Consider the following 16,500-nt stretch of genomic DNA (forward strand, 5'->3'; position numbering starts at 1 on the left):
GAGGAGCAGCCTAAAAATTATCAGCAATGCTTTCAGGGTGATTTTCCCATTGTCTTGATGAATAGCACCTGGCTCCTTTCTGTTCCTACTAATCTTGTTACCAAAGGTAGCTTGGCCACATCCTTGGTTTTTTTTCTCCTAAATATATTTTTTTATTCTTTACTTGACCAGGCTGAGAATTTTCCCTATCTTTATACTATACTTCCCTTTTGATGATAAATTCCATTTTTAAATTGTTTCTGTCTTCTTGCATTTTACTATAAACAGTTAAGAGAAGCCACACAGCACCCTGAAATGAATGCTCTGCTGCATAGATATTTCTTCTGCCAAATATTGTAGTTCCTCACTTCCTTTTTTGTTTTTGAGATGGAGTTTCACTCTTGTTGCCCAGGCTGGAGTGCAATGGTGCTATCTCGACTCACTGCAACCTCTGCCTCCGAGGTTCAAGCGATTCTCCTGCTTCAGCCTCCCAAGTAGCTGCGATTATAGGCGCCCACCACCATGCCCAGCTAATTTTTGAAGTTTTAGTAGAGAAGGGGTTTCACCATGTTGGCCAAGCTGGTCTCGAACTCCTGACCTCAGGTGATCCACCTGCCTTGGCCTCCCAAAGTGCTGGGATTACAGGTGTGAGCTACCACGCCTGGCCTAATCACTCTTAAGTTCTGCCTTCCATGAAGTCCTGGGACACAAATATAATTCAGCCAAGTTCTTTGCCATGTTGTAACAAGGATTACCTTTCCTCCAGTTTCCAATACTTTGTTCCTCATTTCCATCTGAGACTTCATCTGAGTGACCTTCACATCCGTATTTTTACCAACGTTCTGTTCACAACAACTTAAATAATATTTAATAAGATTCAGACTCTCCTACAGCTCTCCCCTTCTTCTAAACCCTCACCAGAGTCACTCTTAATGCTCTGTTCATGGCAATACAAGCTTTTTCTTCAGCATTCACTTCAAAACTGTTGAAAGCCACTTCCACATTTTTAGGTCTTTGTTACAGCAACACCTCACTCCTCTGGTATCAATTTCTGCCTTAGTCCATTTTGTGCTGCTATAACAGAATATCTGAGACTGGGTAATTTATTTATTTTTTTTTAGACTGTGTCTCACTCTGTTGCTCAGGCCAGAGTGCAGTGGCACAATCTTGGCTCACTGCAACCTCTGCCTCCCAGGTTCAAGGGATTCTCATGCCTCAGCCTCCCAAGCAGCTGGGACAATAGGCGTGTGCCACTACACCCAGCTAATTTTTTAATATTTTTAGTAGAGAAAGGGTTTCCCGGTGTTGGCCAGACTGGCCTCAAACTCCTGGCCTCAAGTGATCCACCCACCTTGGCCTCCCAAAGTCTTGGGATTACAGGCGTGAGCCACGTGCCCGGCCGGGATTGGGTAATTTATTAGGAAGAGAAGTTTCTTTCTCACAGTCTGGAGGCTGGGAAGTTCAAAATCAGGGCACCAGCATCTGGTGTTGAGGGAGGGCCTTCTTGCTGTGAACTCATGTAGGAGAAGAGCAGAAGAGAGTAAACACACTCCCACAAGCCCCTTTATATAGTGGCATTAATTCGTTCATGACGGCAGAGCACCTGTGACCTAAACATCTCCCATTAGGCCCCACCTCCTAACTTTGTTACACTGGGGACTAAGTTTCAACATGAACTTTTGGAGGGGACAAAAACATTCAAACCATAGCACACTGTGCAGCTAATATGCCCTTTAGCATTACTGATCTATCAAAGTTCAAAGCGTTTGGTCTTCTGAAACTATTGCACTGGCATTGTTAACAGTTCTTCTACGACTGGGCATGGTGGCTCACACCTGTAATTCCAGCACTTTGGTGAGGCTGAGGCTGGCAGATCGCCTGAGGCCGGGAGTTCAAGACCAGCCTGACCAACATGGAGAAACCCCGTCTCTACAAAAATACAAAATTAGCCAGGCGTGGTGGTGCATGCCTGTAATCCCAGCTACTCGAAAGGCTGAGGCTGGAGAATCGCTTGAACCTGGGAGGCGGAGGTTGTGGTGAGCTGAGATCGCACCATTGCACTCCAGCCTGGGCAACAAGAGTGAAACTCCATATCAAAAAGCAAACAGAAAACAACAACAACAACAACAACAACAAAACAGTTCTTCTAGGCTTGCTGCCATTTATAAATTTAACAAATTTGCTAAAAGGCTCTTATTTTAAGATTAATGACAAAACATCAGCCCTATGCTGCATGTTCCAAATCCCTGAGCATTCTTGAAGTTCCTCGATAGTTAATCAGTATCTTTTATTTAATACCCTTGAGCTAATTTTATTCAACCTGAACCTTAGGAAAGGACTGCGTACCTATGGTGACTAAAACTAAAGGTACTTGTGGCCAGGTCCTAATCCCTGGAACCTGTAATTATTACCTTGTATGGAAAAAGCATCTTTGCACATGTGATTAAATTAGGGGTCTTGAGATAGGGAGATGATCCTGGATTATCCAGGTGGGCCCTCACTGCAATCATAAGTGCACAGGTGTCTTTTTTTTTTTTTTTTTTTTTTTGGAGACAGAGTCTTGCTCTGTCACCCAGGCTGAAGTGCAGTGGTGTGAACTTGGCTCACTGCAACCTCCACCTCCCAGGTTCAAGTGATTCTCCTGTTTCAGCCTCCCGAGTAGCTGGGATTACAGGCACATTACAGGCACTGGCCACCACGCCCAGCTAATTTTTGTATTTTTAGTAGTGACAGGGTTTCACCACATTGGCCAGGCTGGTCTCAAACTGGTGACCTCAAGCGATTCTTCTGCCTCAGCCTCTGAAAATGCTGGGATTTACAGGCATGAGCCATTGCACCTGGCCACAAATGTCTGTACAAGAGAGAAGAGAGGGAGATTTGACATAGGAGAAGGCAACGTGACCACAGAGGCATAGATTAGAGTGATGTAGCTACAAACCAAGGGATGCTGGCAGCTGTCAGAAGCTTGAAGAAGCAAGGAAGGGACGCTGTCCTAGAGCCTCTGGAGAAAGTGTGGCCCTGCTGACCCTTTGATTTTGGCTTATGAAATTGGTTTGGACTTCTGGCCTCCAGAATAGTGAAAGGATAAATTTCTGTTGTTTTAAGGCACCAAGTTTATGGTAATTCATTACAGTGCCTGTAGCTCAGAGCACATTAATTTTTTTTTTTTTTTTTTTTGAGATAGAGTCTTGTTCTGTCACCCAGGCAGGAGTGCCGTGGTGCAATCCCAGCTCACTGCAGCCTCCACCTGCCAGACTCAAGCTATCCTCCCATTCAGCTTCCAGAGTAGCTAGGATTACAGGCGTGTGCCAACATGCCTGGCTAATTTTTGTATTTTTTGTAGAGACAGAGTTTTGCTATGTTGCCCAGGCTGGTCTAGAACTCCTGGACTCAAGCGATCCACGTACCTTGGCCTCCCAGATTGCTAGGATTACAGGCATGAGCCACCATGCCTAGCAACATGTGAAAGTCTTTGAGAAACAAATGTTGGAATGACTTTTTTTTTAATTGGGGTTGCATTTTAATGAAATATTTCAGACTTATAAAAATACATAGCTAACAATATAATAGACACCCTTGAACATACTGCCTAGCCTAAGAAATAAAACATTCCAAATCCATTGGAATCCTCCTGGACATCATTTCTCCATTGTGTTCCTCTCCCTCCACCTGGGAGGTAACCACTTCGCTGAATTTAGTTTTCATTGTTCCAATACATGTCTTTACATTTGTACTACATTTGGCCGGGTGCAGTGCCTCATACCTGTATTCCCAGCACTTTGGGAGGCTGAGTCAGACAGATCACTTGAAGTTGGGAGTTTGAGACCAGCCTGGCCAACATGGCAAAACCTCGTTTCTACTAAAAATACGAAAAAACTAGCCAGGCATGGTGGCAGACGCCTGTAATCCCAGCTACTTGGGGGTTGTGGCAGAAGAATCGCTTGAACCCAGGAGGCAGAGGTTGTAGTGAGCCGAGATCATGCCACTGCACTACTGCACTCCAGCCTGGGCGACAGAGTGAGACCCTGTCTCAAAAAAAAAAAAGAAAAATTTGTATTACATTAAATCCCTTAAAATTACATTGTTGTAAATGTTTTAAAACTTTATAAAAATGCTGACATAATATATACATATAAATACTATATACATATATACACCATATATATATATAGAGAGAGATAGAGAGCTATTTATCTATCTATATATATATACATAGTCATCTCTTGGTACATGTGGGAGGTTGATTCAAGGAGCCTCTTGTATACCAAAATCCGAGTATATTCAAGTCTGTCAATCAGCCCTGAAGAACTCACGTATAGGAGAAGTCAGCCCTCTGTATATACACGTGGGTTTTGCATACTATGAACACTGTAGCATCAATCTGCAGTTGGTTGTAAAACAATCCCTGTATAAGTGGACTTACACGGTTCAAGCCCATGATGTTCAAGGGTCAACTGTATATCCTTTTGCAATTTGCTTTCTTATTAAGGGCTTTCTACGTGCAAGGCACCATGTTGGGCAGTGTGGATGAAAAGACAAGTTAGATAACATTTTGCATTGACATTAGCTAATATTGTCTCTTAGAAGAGCTTAAAATGCAGTATTTTACATGTATTTTCCCTTTATTTTTAAATTTTAAAAAATTCTTTAATTTTGTATTGGGCAGCCCCTGAATCAGAATAGGTTCAGAGAGGCCCCCTCACCATTGTTGGAAAGGAAGCTTCCTGCTCAGTATCTACCTTCTAATACTTAAATGTGGGACTGTAGCTCTGAATTAATAACATGCTTGTCTCTCTTGCTGCCACTTATGTAGCTTCTTTTTAGTATGTAGTTCTCTTAGAACATTTTAAAAGAAATCATCTTATTTTGAGAAATTTTTTATTTTATCTTTTATTTTTTTGGGACAGGGTCTCGCTGTGTCACCTAGTCTGGAATGCAGTGGTGCAATCTTGGCTCTCTGCAGCCTCCGCCTTCTGGGTTCAAGCGATTCTTCTGCTTCAGCCTCCCTAGTAGCTGGGATTACAGGTATGCAACACCACGTCCAGCTAGTTTTTGTATTTGTTAGTAGAGATGGAGTTTCACCATGTTGGCCAAGATGGTCTTGAACTCTCAACCTCAGGTGATCTGCCTGCCTCAGCCTCCCAAAGTGCCGGGATTACAGGTGTGAGCCACCATGCCCGGCTTTATTTTGAGAAATCTTTTAGTAATTGGCAACAGAAATGATAAGTTTTGATCATCCATTTCTAACAGTTGTCAGTCAACACTAGTCCTGTGTCTGCATATGAAGATTATTCACCTTTATAAGATTTCCAAAATAAATATGATGATGTTTCTCAAAATTAAGAATTGTTTGGAATTTAGGTTTACAACTTAAACACAACCAAACCCACAAAACAGACACATTCTAGCTAATACATTTTGTGTGACAATTGATGTTTTGGCAAATGCAATCGCTATTCACAGTGTAAAGAGGATGCCCTTAGCAACGGCATGCATTTCTTTGGGTTTGCTTGCCTATATCACTGCATGCCCCATGGTACCTCAATTCTCCCACCAGATTCCTCTATTCAAAAGATTATAAACTCTTCATTTATATAGCACAATATGAAGTCATTTGGGCTTCATTAGGCTCAGTATTGCCCATAGACCTAAGCAAACAGGAGGGACTCCTGCCGCCACATTTTAGAGGATCCAGTACACACACGGACGCACATAAATTTGTTAAAGGACAGATGAGAACTTCTGTGCTTGGGATCTGGCATTTGGCTCTGGCACAGAACAACCTGGAACTTTGAACGTCTGCTTCTGTGACTAACACCATTTATACCCTGTGGAAACACCTCTTGCCCTGTGTTCTTGAAAGAAAGGCGGCTGGGTTGGACTGCTGTGAAGGTTTACAAGTTATGCCTCTGTCGAGGTCAGAAATGGACAGTGCATTTTAGTGCCGGGAATTGTTGAGCAGCAGAACTTAGGGAAGAGAAAAGGCAAATTATTAACTTCCAAATACCTCCTCTCAGATCAGAGGAATTCAGTGGAATTGTGCACAACCGAGAATTGTTTTCCTTTAGTGAGTGTCCATTTTCCTGTTTTCCTTATTCTCATTTGTGATTCTGGAGCTCGTCAGAATTAGTTCACTATTCACAACAGTTGCACTGTTGGCTAAGGAACTATTTCTGCAATATTAAATATTTGATAATTCCTGTTATATTTGTGTATATATATATATATAGGTTTATAAGTAACATAAGTGAAGCTTGATACTGATTCTCTAGTAACAAATATATTGTATTAAGATAATACAATTTGCAATACATATAATTTATGACAAAGTTAAAAATATCCTACTATTCTGTGATAATTGATCTTATGTATTATGGACTGAATGTGTATGGGATCTTTGGGGTGTCAATTTTCTGGCCAGAAACCTCTGTGGTCACAGCACCTTTGCCCGAGTTCTTGTCCTGTGTCCAGGTAGAAGAAGGTACACAGACAAGTGAAAGGTGAAAAAGACAAAGAGCTTTATTTAGTGTTACAACAGCTTGGAGGAGACCCAGAGTGGGCAGCTCCTCTCTGTAGGCAGGTCATGTGTCCAGTGTTCAGTTCTCAGTAGAGAGGAGGCCCTGGAGAGAGTGGCTCCCCTCTGCAGACAGGTTGTCTCTGCAGCTCTCAGTGGAGAAGGTAGCTTCTCATGCCTGTAATCCCAGCACTTTGGGAGGCCGAGGTGGGTGGATCAGCTAAGGTCAGGAGTTCGAGACCAGCCTGGCCAATCTGGTGAAACCCCATCACTACTAAAAACACAAAAATTAGCTGGGTGTGGTGGTGGGCGACTATAATCCCAGCTACTCAGGAGGCTGAGGCAGGAGAATCACTTGAACCTGGGAGGCAGAGGTTGCAGTGAGCCAAGATCACGCCACTGCACTCCAGCCTGGGTGACAGAGCGAGACTCTGTCTCAAAAAATAAAGAAAGAAAGAAAGAAAAAAAGAAGAGACACCAGAGAGCTTGCTGGCTCTGTCTCCTAGAACACACTCAAGAGGTCACATGAGCTCATAGCTAGATGATGGTCATCTGTCAGCCAAGAGAACAGGCCGTAGAATGAAACCTGCCTTGCTGGACCCTTGGTCTTTGACTTCCCAGTCTCCAGAACTGTAAGAAAAAAATTCCTGTTGTTTCAGTCACCAAATCTGTGGTCTTTTGTTATGGCGGCCTGAGCGGACCAAGACAGTGTTTTTTTTAATACAGTGTGTAAAATTTGTGATTCACTGCTGAATCTAAATATTGCTTTAAGAATTTCATTAGCAGCCAGGTGCAGTGGCTCAGGCTTGTAATTTTAGCACTTTGGGAAGCCAAGGCAGGAGGATCGCTTGAGCTCAGGAGTTTGAGACCAGCCTGGGTGACATGGCAAAACCCCATCTCTACCAAAAAATACAAAAAATTAGCCTGGTGTTGGGGCATGTGCCTGTGGTCCCAGCTACTTGGGAGGCTGAGGTGGGAGGATCACCTGAGCCTGGGAGGTGGAGGTTGCAGTGAGCTGAGATCCCACCACTGCACTCCAGCCTGGGTGACAGAGCCAGACTCCGTCTCAAAAAAAAAAAAAAAAGAAAAGAAAAAGAATTTCATTAGCAGTTTCAACTGTTGCTTCCTTACCAGAGAACATGTTTTCTCCAAGTAGAAATTAATAGAAAACTAAGAACAATAATAATGTGAGAAAGTTTGTCCAATTGGTATTATTGTCATAGAACACAATTTATGTGAAAAATCTTACACTCATAATAATGTAATTAATTTTTTTGCTGATATAAAGGCAAAAAAAGAAATTTTATGGTATAAACTAATTTATGAGCTACTTGTATATTTATTTTATTACTCATATCAAATGTCAATAGAACACCCAGATATAAAAAGTCATAAAGTTAGTTGTCTTTGATATTTAGTCAACTTTCAGTCATTCCAAAACCATAGTCTTAATATATATTTGTTACCTGGATTCATAACTTTTAAATATTTAGACATATAGAATGTGAGCCTTCATCTGTATTCTTGCCTCAGGCCCCAAAAACGTTCAGATGAACCTGACTGGGCGAAGGTTTACACATGTTAAGCCTGCCACTGTTCTTTTCTCAATAGCAAAAGGAAATTAAAGTTGAAATATTTGCTAATTTATTGATCTTAAACAGATGTAAATGTAGGAGCTAATATTCATTTCATTAGCTAAATAGTGGCCATCCAGAAAATTTGTTATATTTTATATTGAGAATATTATAAACTCTTTTAAGAGTATAATCAAAATGAAGATGCTGAGAATATATCAACTCAAGGCTGGGCATGGTGGCTCATGCTTGTAATCCCAGCACTTTGGGAGGCCAAGGCAGGCAGATCACTTGAGCCGAGGGGTTCAAGACCAGCCTGGCCAACATGGCGAAACCCCGTTTCTACTAAAAATACAAAAATTAGCGGGGTGTGGTGGCCCACGCCTGTGGTCCCAGCTACTCAGGAGGCTGAAGTATGAGAAGCACTTGAACCTGGGAGGCAGAAGTTGCAGTGAGCCGAGATTGTGCCATTGCACTCCAGCCTGGGCAACAGAGCAAGACTCCATCTCAAAAAAAAAAAAAAGGAATATACCTCTTCAGTTATAAATATACATATTACATCCTTAATAGCAAAAAGACACAGAACTCTGAAGTGTAAAAAACATTCTAATCAGAAGTAAAATTGAATTTTTTTCTAAAATTGGAAATGATTCTGTAGTGTACCTCAAATTGTATGACGTTAATGCAACCTTGCTTTTTAACACGTTTCAAGATACATCTGATAAAAATGAGGTGGGACAGGAAGGAGTGTGTCTGTAAAGTGGAGGAGAGAGGTGGGACACAGCTGAAAGGCAGAAGTCTAAGATTGTGCAAGGAAATTGTCTTTGTTGCTATTGAGTAGCAGATAAATATAATTTTTTTTTTGAGACAGAGTTTTGCTCTGTTCCCCAGGCTGAGTGCAGTGGCATGATCTCTGCTCACTGCAACCTCTGCCTCCTGGGTCCAAGTGATTCTCTTGCCTCAGCCTCCTGAGTAGCTGGGATTACAGGCTCGCACCACCACACCCGGCTAATTTTTGTATTTTTAGCAGAGACGGTGTTTCACCATGTTGGCCAGGCTGGTGTTGAACTCCCAACCTCAGCTGATCTGCCCGCCTCAGCCTCCTAAAGTGCTGGGATTAGATAGATATAATTTAAAGTAGAAAGTGATACATATCATAGAGGCTTTTAAAAAGTACCATGGACATGGACTTTTATACCATGGGGTACAGTGGAGATTTCTCAAAGCTCTTCATATAATTCTATTACTTTAGGAGTGGAGAAAGGTAAGCATAGGGTTGGCTTTACAAAGAATATTGGTAATCCTTGGAAAAGAAGTGGGAGGCACTGTAAATATGTTTAGCTCAGACATTTCTTTTCTTTTTTTTTTTTTTTTTGAGATGGGGTCTCGCTGTGTCACCCAGGCTGGAGTGCAGTGGCACAATCTCGGCTCACTGCAACCTCCACCTCCCAGGTTCAAGCAATTCTCCTGCCTCAGCCTCCCGAGTAGCTGGGACTACAGGTGCCCACCACCACACCTGGCTAATTTTTTGTATTTTTAGTGGAGACGGGGTTTCACTGTGTTAGCCAGGATGGTCTCAATCTCCTGACCTCGTGATCTGCCCGCCTCGGCCTCCCAAAGTGCTGAGATTACAGGCGTCAGCCATTGTGTCCGGCCCCAGATGTTTCATATGTTTTGATTTTTTAAAATTTTATTCTAATGTTTAAATTGCAAAATAAATAAATGCCTGTTGTACTCTGTGAAAGTAAACAATATAAAGTTGTAGAAAGCAAACATTAATCTGGTCTGTCCCCTCCACTAATCTCTGCTCCCTGACCCTCACCAAGTTGAAAACCTTAAGTCTGGCTGCATATTCTTTTGTTCTCATAGAAAATCTATACATATATATTCATATATCTATATATATTTACACACACACACACATATGTGGAGGAGTTTTCTTCTTTACAAAAATGTGATCCCAGCATGCATATTACTTTACTGTTTGCCATTGTAAATGTATTACAGACCTTCCTATACATAAAGCTCAAATTTATCCTTTTTTAATGCTGCATAATACAGTGTGGATGCATCAGAATTTGTTTTGTTTTGTTTTGTTTTTTAGACGGAGTCTCACTCTGTCGCCTAGGCTGGAATGCAGTGGCACAATCTCGGCTCACTGCAACCTCCCCCTCCCGGGTTCAAGCGATTCTCCTGCCTCAGCCTCCTGAGTAGCTGGGACTACAGGTGCATGCCACTACGCCCGGCTAATTTTTGTGTTTTTAGTGGAGACAAGGTTTCACTACATTGGCCAGGCTGGTCTGGAACTCCTGACCTCATGATCTGCCTGCCTCGGCCTCCCAAAGTGCTGGGATTACAGGCGTGAGCCATCAGGACCAGCCGGATGTATCATAATTTATTCAACCTTTTCCCTAGTGATGTATATGAGATTATTTCCACTTTTGTTGCCTCTACGAATAATGCTGCAAAAAATGTCTTTGCACATATTTCCTTAGGTATTAGTGCTTTATTATTTATTATTTATTTTTTTGAGACAGAGTCTCTCCCTGTCGCCAGGCTGGAGTGCAGTGGCATGATCTCGGCTCACTGTAACCTCCACCTCCCGGATTCAAGTGATTCTCCCACCTCACCCTCCCGAGTAGCTGGGACTACAGGTACGCGCCACCACACCCAGCTAATTTTTTTGTATTTTTAGTAGAGACAGGGTTTCACCATGTTGGCCTGGATGGTCTTGAACTCCTGACCTCATGATCTGCCCGCCTCAGCCTCCTAAAGTGCTGGGATTACAGGCGTGAGCCACCGTGCCCAGCCAGTGCTTTTATTTTTATTTATTGATTGACTGATTGATTGAGACAAGGTCTCACTCTGTTGCCCAGGCTATAGTGTAGTGTGATCATGGCTCACTGGCTGCCTCGACCTCCTGGGGTCAGGTGATCCTCCCATCTCAGCCTCCCAGGTAGCTGAGACTACAGGCACATGCCACCATGCCCGGCTAATTTTTGTTTCACCATGTTTCCTACACTGGTCTTAAACTCCTGGGCTCAGGCAATCTGCCCACCTTGGCCTCCCAAAGTCTAGTGCTTTTATTTTGATAGCACTTCATGTTTTTGCCAACACCATTTGAGAGTACCTGTTTCTCAGTATTCTCACTAGCAGTGGATGTGGAGGCTGATTGCCTCTGAACCTGAAGCTTACATTTCAGGGTGTTTTTTTGCTTGAACATGTGAGTCCCCTTTCCCCTAGCCCTGGGACAAGCCTTAGCAATGTGCTCACAGGGTCAAAACTTGACAAAGTAAGTTATTTTTATGGCAGCCAGATAAGACAACTGTACCTCTCCAGTCCAAATTCCCCTTCCCTTACTCTTGCCCTTGGGTTTTATGGCTTGCAGTGGCTGCCAGTTGAAAGTTGAGCTGGGATACATTTATTTGAGTCTAGCAGGATGTATTTACAAGGTTCGCCGTCACTTCTGTGCATAGATACATTACTGCTGGACATCCTGGTATGCTTCTATGAAGATGCAGGGCCAGAGGTCACATCATGAAATGAATGTGTCTTGAGGCACCAGCACCAGATGAATGAGAGTACTAGAGAAGAAACAAAGTTTGAAATGTAGAGCCAGAAGCTAGTCTGTAAAAAATTCTTCCCGTTGTCAAAGTTATATAATTGTAAATGAATGAATCACTCCTCACTGATGACTAACAAAACCAAAAGTTCTCTTCTATCAGGAATATCCTTGATAATGCAATATACACTCACCATATAGATTTTTTTTTTTTTTTTTTGAGACAGAGTCTCGCTCTGTCGCACAGGCTGGAGTGCAGTGGCGCGATCTCAGCTCAGTGCAGGCTCCGCCTCCCGGGTTCACACCATTCTCCCACCTCAGCCTCCCAAGTAGCTGGGACTACAGGCACCCGCCACCACGCCCGGCTAATTTTTTGTATTTTCAGTAGGGATGGGGTTTCACCGTGTTAGCCAGGATGGTCTCGATCTCCTGACCTTGTGATCTGCCCGCCTCAGCCTCCAAAAGTGCTGGGATTACAGGCGTGAGCCACTGTGCCTGGGCCTAGATTTTTTTTTTTCTTTCTTTCTTTTAGGTGGAACTTACCTGAAACAGAATAAGAATTCCTGGGTTTGTAGGCCAAAAATCTGTAACAGTACTATAAATAGCAAGAATGTCTGGTGGTAAGCCTGCTGAGGTATCAGGGGGCATTTTCGCACATTACCGACAACAAATTTGAAGTTGAAAAAAAGTTATGTAAACTATTAATAATAAAAAAGCAAAGCAAATTTCAATCAGCCATGCTAGAAGAAAGACTTCATTATCTTTCTATTCTCTTTGGAATACTATAAAATAGTTGTCATATGAAGAATTTAGTAAAGAATATGCATTCAAAGACTATGGAAAATAGTATGATAGAGGTGTGCCAGGCAGCTAATAATTTTAATACTTTTGTGATGTTTGCGGTATTTATCAGTTTTGTAAAACTTATAATTGTGGCGATTTATTTTCCAAATTAATATTCAGCTTTGTATCGGGGTTTTTTGTTTGTTTGTTTCTTTGTTTTTTGAGATAGGGTCTCTCTCTGCCTCCCAAGCTGGAGTGCAGTGGCATGATCATAGCTCACTGTAGCCTTGAACTCCTGGGCTCAAGTCATCCTCCCACTTCAGCCTCCTGAGTAGATGGAACTACAGGTGCGCATCACCATGCCCAGCTAATTTTTAAAATTTTTCATAAAGACAAGGTCTCATTATATTGCCCACGCTGGTCTCCAACTCTTGGGCTCAAGCAATCCTCCTGCCTTGGCCTATGAAAGTGCTGGGATTACAGACATGAGCCACAGTGCCTGGCCTTGTGGTAATTTTTATATTTGAAATTTTGAATTCTTTTTCTTGAAGAAGTCCCCCCAAATTGTTTAAATTTCATAAAGCATGATTCCTTACCTTTTATTGGTCTTTTAACATTTGCTGGTAGGACAAGCAAAAATTGTATCCTTTTGTTTTCATCAACATTTTATTGATCTCTAGTGAGATTGAATACATATTTTGATAATTTGTATTTTTTGGGCTGGGCGCGGTGGCTCACGCCTGTAATCCCAGCACTTTGGGAGGCCAAGGTGGGCGGATCACGAGGTCAGGAGATCAAGACCATCCTGGCTAACACGGTGAAACCCCGTCTCTACTAAAAATACAAAAAAAAAAATTAGCCGGGCGTGATGGCGGGCGCCTGTAGTCCCAGCTACTCGGGAGGCTGAGGCAGGAGAATGGTGTGAACCCGGGAGGTGGAGCTTGCAGTGAGCCAAGATCGCACCACTGCACTCCAGCCTGGGCGACAGAGCGAGACTCCGTTTCAAAAAAAAAAAAAAAGAAAGATATTAATACCTTGTGGGTCATCTGTGTTCCAAATAACTTTCTCCAGATTATCATTCATCTTTTCTTGTAACAGCTTTACTGATGTCTAATTCATATGCCATATGGGGGAGGGGAGTAACTTTACAGTGGAGAAACCTGGCAAACACTACCTTGACCAGGCAATTAAGTTTAACACCCTCAGTGATAAGCCATGTTGACAGTATGTGCCCTTGATATGATGATCTAGTTTGGATGTTTGTCCCCTCCAATCTCATATTGAAATGTGATCCCCAGTGTTGGAGGTGGGGCCCTGTTGGAGGTGTTTGGGTCATGGGGGTGGATCCCTTATGAATAGCTTGGTGCTTTCCCCATGGTAATGAGTGAGTTCTCACTCTGTTAGTTCACGAGAGAAGTGGTTGTTGTTGTTGTTGTTTTTGAGACAGGGTCTCACTCTGTCACCCAGGCAGGAGTGCAGTGGTGCAATCTCAGCTCACTGCAGCCTCCACTTCCTGGGTTCAAATGATTCTCATGCCTCAGCCTCCTGAGTAGCTGGGATTACAGGCATGCACCACCACGCCCAGCTAATTTTTGTATTTTTAGTAGAGACGAGGTTTCACCATGTTGGCCAGGCTGGTCTCCAACTCCTGGCCTCAGGTGATCTGCCTGCCTTGGCCTCCGAAAGTGTTGGGATTACAGGCGTGAGTCACCACACCTGCCAAGAGAGCTGGTTGTTTAAATGAGCCTGGGACCTCCTCCTCTCTCTTGCTTCCTCTCTTGCCACGTAATAGGCTGGCTTCTCCTTTGCCTTCTGTCATGACTTTATAAGCTTCCTGAGGCCTCACTAGAAGCAGATGTTGGCACTGTGCTTCTTGTACAGCCGGCAAACTGTGAGCCAAATAAACCTCTTTTCTTTATAAATTATCCAGGCTCAGGTATTCCTTTACAGCAATGCAACACAGATTAACATATATGATGTGATTAGAATGGCACTTTACTGGCCGGGTGTGGTGGCTCACACCTGGAATCCCAGCACTTTGGGAGGCCGAGGCAGGTGGAGCACCTGAGGTCAGGAGTTCGAGACCAGCCTGGCCAACATAGTGAAACTCCATCTCTACTAAAAATACAAATAATTAGCCAGGCATGGTGGTGCATGCCTGTAATCCCAGCTACTCTGGAGGCTAAGGCAGGAGAATTGCTTGAACCCGGGAGGTGGAGGTTGCAGTGAGCTGAGATTGTGCCATTGCACTCCAGCCTGGGCAACAAGAGCAAAACTCCATCTCAAAAAAAAAAAAAAATAAGGCACCTTACCTCGATAGTCTTCCTCCCAAAAACCCCTGAACTCCACTTTATCCATGAGGACAACAACAGACAAAACCAAACTGAGGGGCAATCTACAAAGTACCTGATGAATACTTTTCAAGACTGTCATAAGCAAGTGAAGTCCGAGAAACTGTCACAGACCAGAGGAGGCTAATGAGACATGACTGCAAAATGTAATGTGGTATCCTGGGTGGGATTTCGGGATAAAAAAATAACTTTGGGGAAAATCTAGTTAAATAAGAATAAAGTATACAGTTTAGTTAACAGCAATGTGCCAATGTTGACTCCTTAGTTGTGACAAATGTACAAGAATGATATAGGATGTTAACAACGGAGACACGGCGTGAGGAGTACGCAAAAACTCTGTACTATCTTTGCAACTTTTCTGGAAATCCAAACTATTCTAAAATTAAAAGTTTAAATTAAAAGAGGAGAGGACAATTATTGCTAGCCACATCCTTCCTCAGGGAGTATATCTATGCCAAGAAAGCATCCTGCCTCCAGAAACAAAGAATTGGTACCTCTACAGCCTAGTGCTTAATTTGAACCAATTATGTGGGTGGTCAGGAAGGAGTTGTGAGAAATCATTTCCCCTGTCCAAATCTTCCTGCTAGCTCAGAGAAGCCTTCCAAAGGAAGCCTTCCATTCTGGCTGTCCTGGCCACGCCATGCATCCCACCCCAGCAAGCACCATGGTTCATAATGACAACAGTGCCCACCCAGATGCTGCCGAGGATTACCAGAAGGCTTATTCTCTGGACCTGTTGCTTCTGGGTCTTGAACCCTGGCTCTGTTCTTGACCTTTGTCATTTGCTTTTGCCACCACCACCATTCACCTTGTTTTAGTGACTAATTCAGACCCCTGACTCTGGTTCTCTGGTCTCGGGTCCTCTCTTTACTCAGCTCTGCACAATCAATCCCTTAATTTCTGTACCACCTAGAACTGCAGGTGGGAGATATTCCTTCCATCCTTTACTTTTTCAACTAGCCCAAGCCCAGCTGAGTCTCAGCTGGAAGGAGAAGGAGTGGACACTGTGTAGCATTTTTTTTTTTTTTTTTTGAGACAGCGTCTTGCTCTGTCACCCAGGCTGGAGTGCAGCGGCACGATCTTGGCCCACTGCAACCTCTACCTCCCGGATTCAAGCGATTCTTGTGCCTCAGCCTCCCGAGTATCTGGGATTACAGATGTGCACCACCATGCCTGACTAATTTTTGTATTTTTTTTTTTAGTAGAGACGGGGTTTCACCATGTTGGCTAAGCTGGTCTGGAACTCCTGGCCTCATGTGATCCGCCTGTCTCAGCATCCCAAAGTGCTGGGATTACAGGTGCGAGCCACTGTGCCCGGCCCGTCTCCCATTTTCATGAGTGGTCATGGTGGTGGTTTTCCGCCTGCCATATCACATGAAGCCCTGAGTGGGAGCAGAGGGGGAAAACCAAGCCTCCTACTCTGCCAATCAGGAAATCCTGAAACCCTAGCATAATTCATTACCTTATATAGCTGGGGGGAATGGGGAAGCCCTTTCTCTAGCAAGTCACCTCACCCGGATCTATAATCTGGGCACAAAGTGTAATTTTATTGCTGTGCCCCCAGCACTGTCTTGCTACATTGCTAGCAGGTTATGCATAAAGACAAGGCCTCCAGCATACACTCTCTCACTACCTCTGTGTAGTGAGGACTTGTCTGCAGGCCTGGGTTACAAAGCACAGGAAGGGTTGCACAGAGCTGGCATGGCTGGAGCTACCACAGTGGCAGAACCTATGGCA

General features: G+C 43.4%; 1 protein-coding gene across 1 annotated transcript in view; it reads left to right on the top strand.

Moving 5' to 3' along the window:
* The first annotated feature begins 4,928 nt into the window (after positions 1 to 4,928).
* Positions 4,929 to 16,500, top strand: part of SNX30 (sorting nexin family member 30) — a 144,154-nt gene continuing 132,582 nt past the window's right edge. Inside the window, exon 1 of the mRNA XM_055350427.2 lies at positions 4,929 to 5,004. The gene's annotated coding sequence lies outside the window, so the exon portion shown is untranslated. The remainder of the gene's footprint in view (positions 5,005 to 16,500) is intronic.

Source organism: Gorilla gorilla, chromosome 13, assembly GCF_029281585.2.
Source record: "Gorilla gorilla gorilla isolate KB3781 chromosome 13, NHGRI_mGorGor1-v2.1_pri, whole genome shotgun sequence".
Taxonomy (NCBI): domain Eukaryota; kingdom Metazoa; phylum Chordata; class Mammalia; order Primates; family Hominidae; genus Gorilla; species Gorilla gorilla.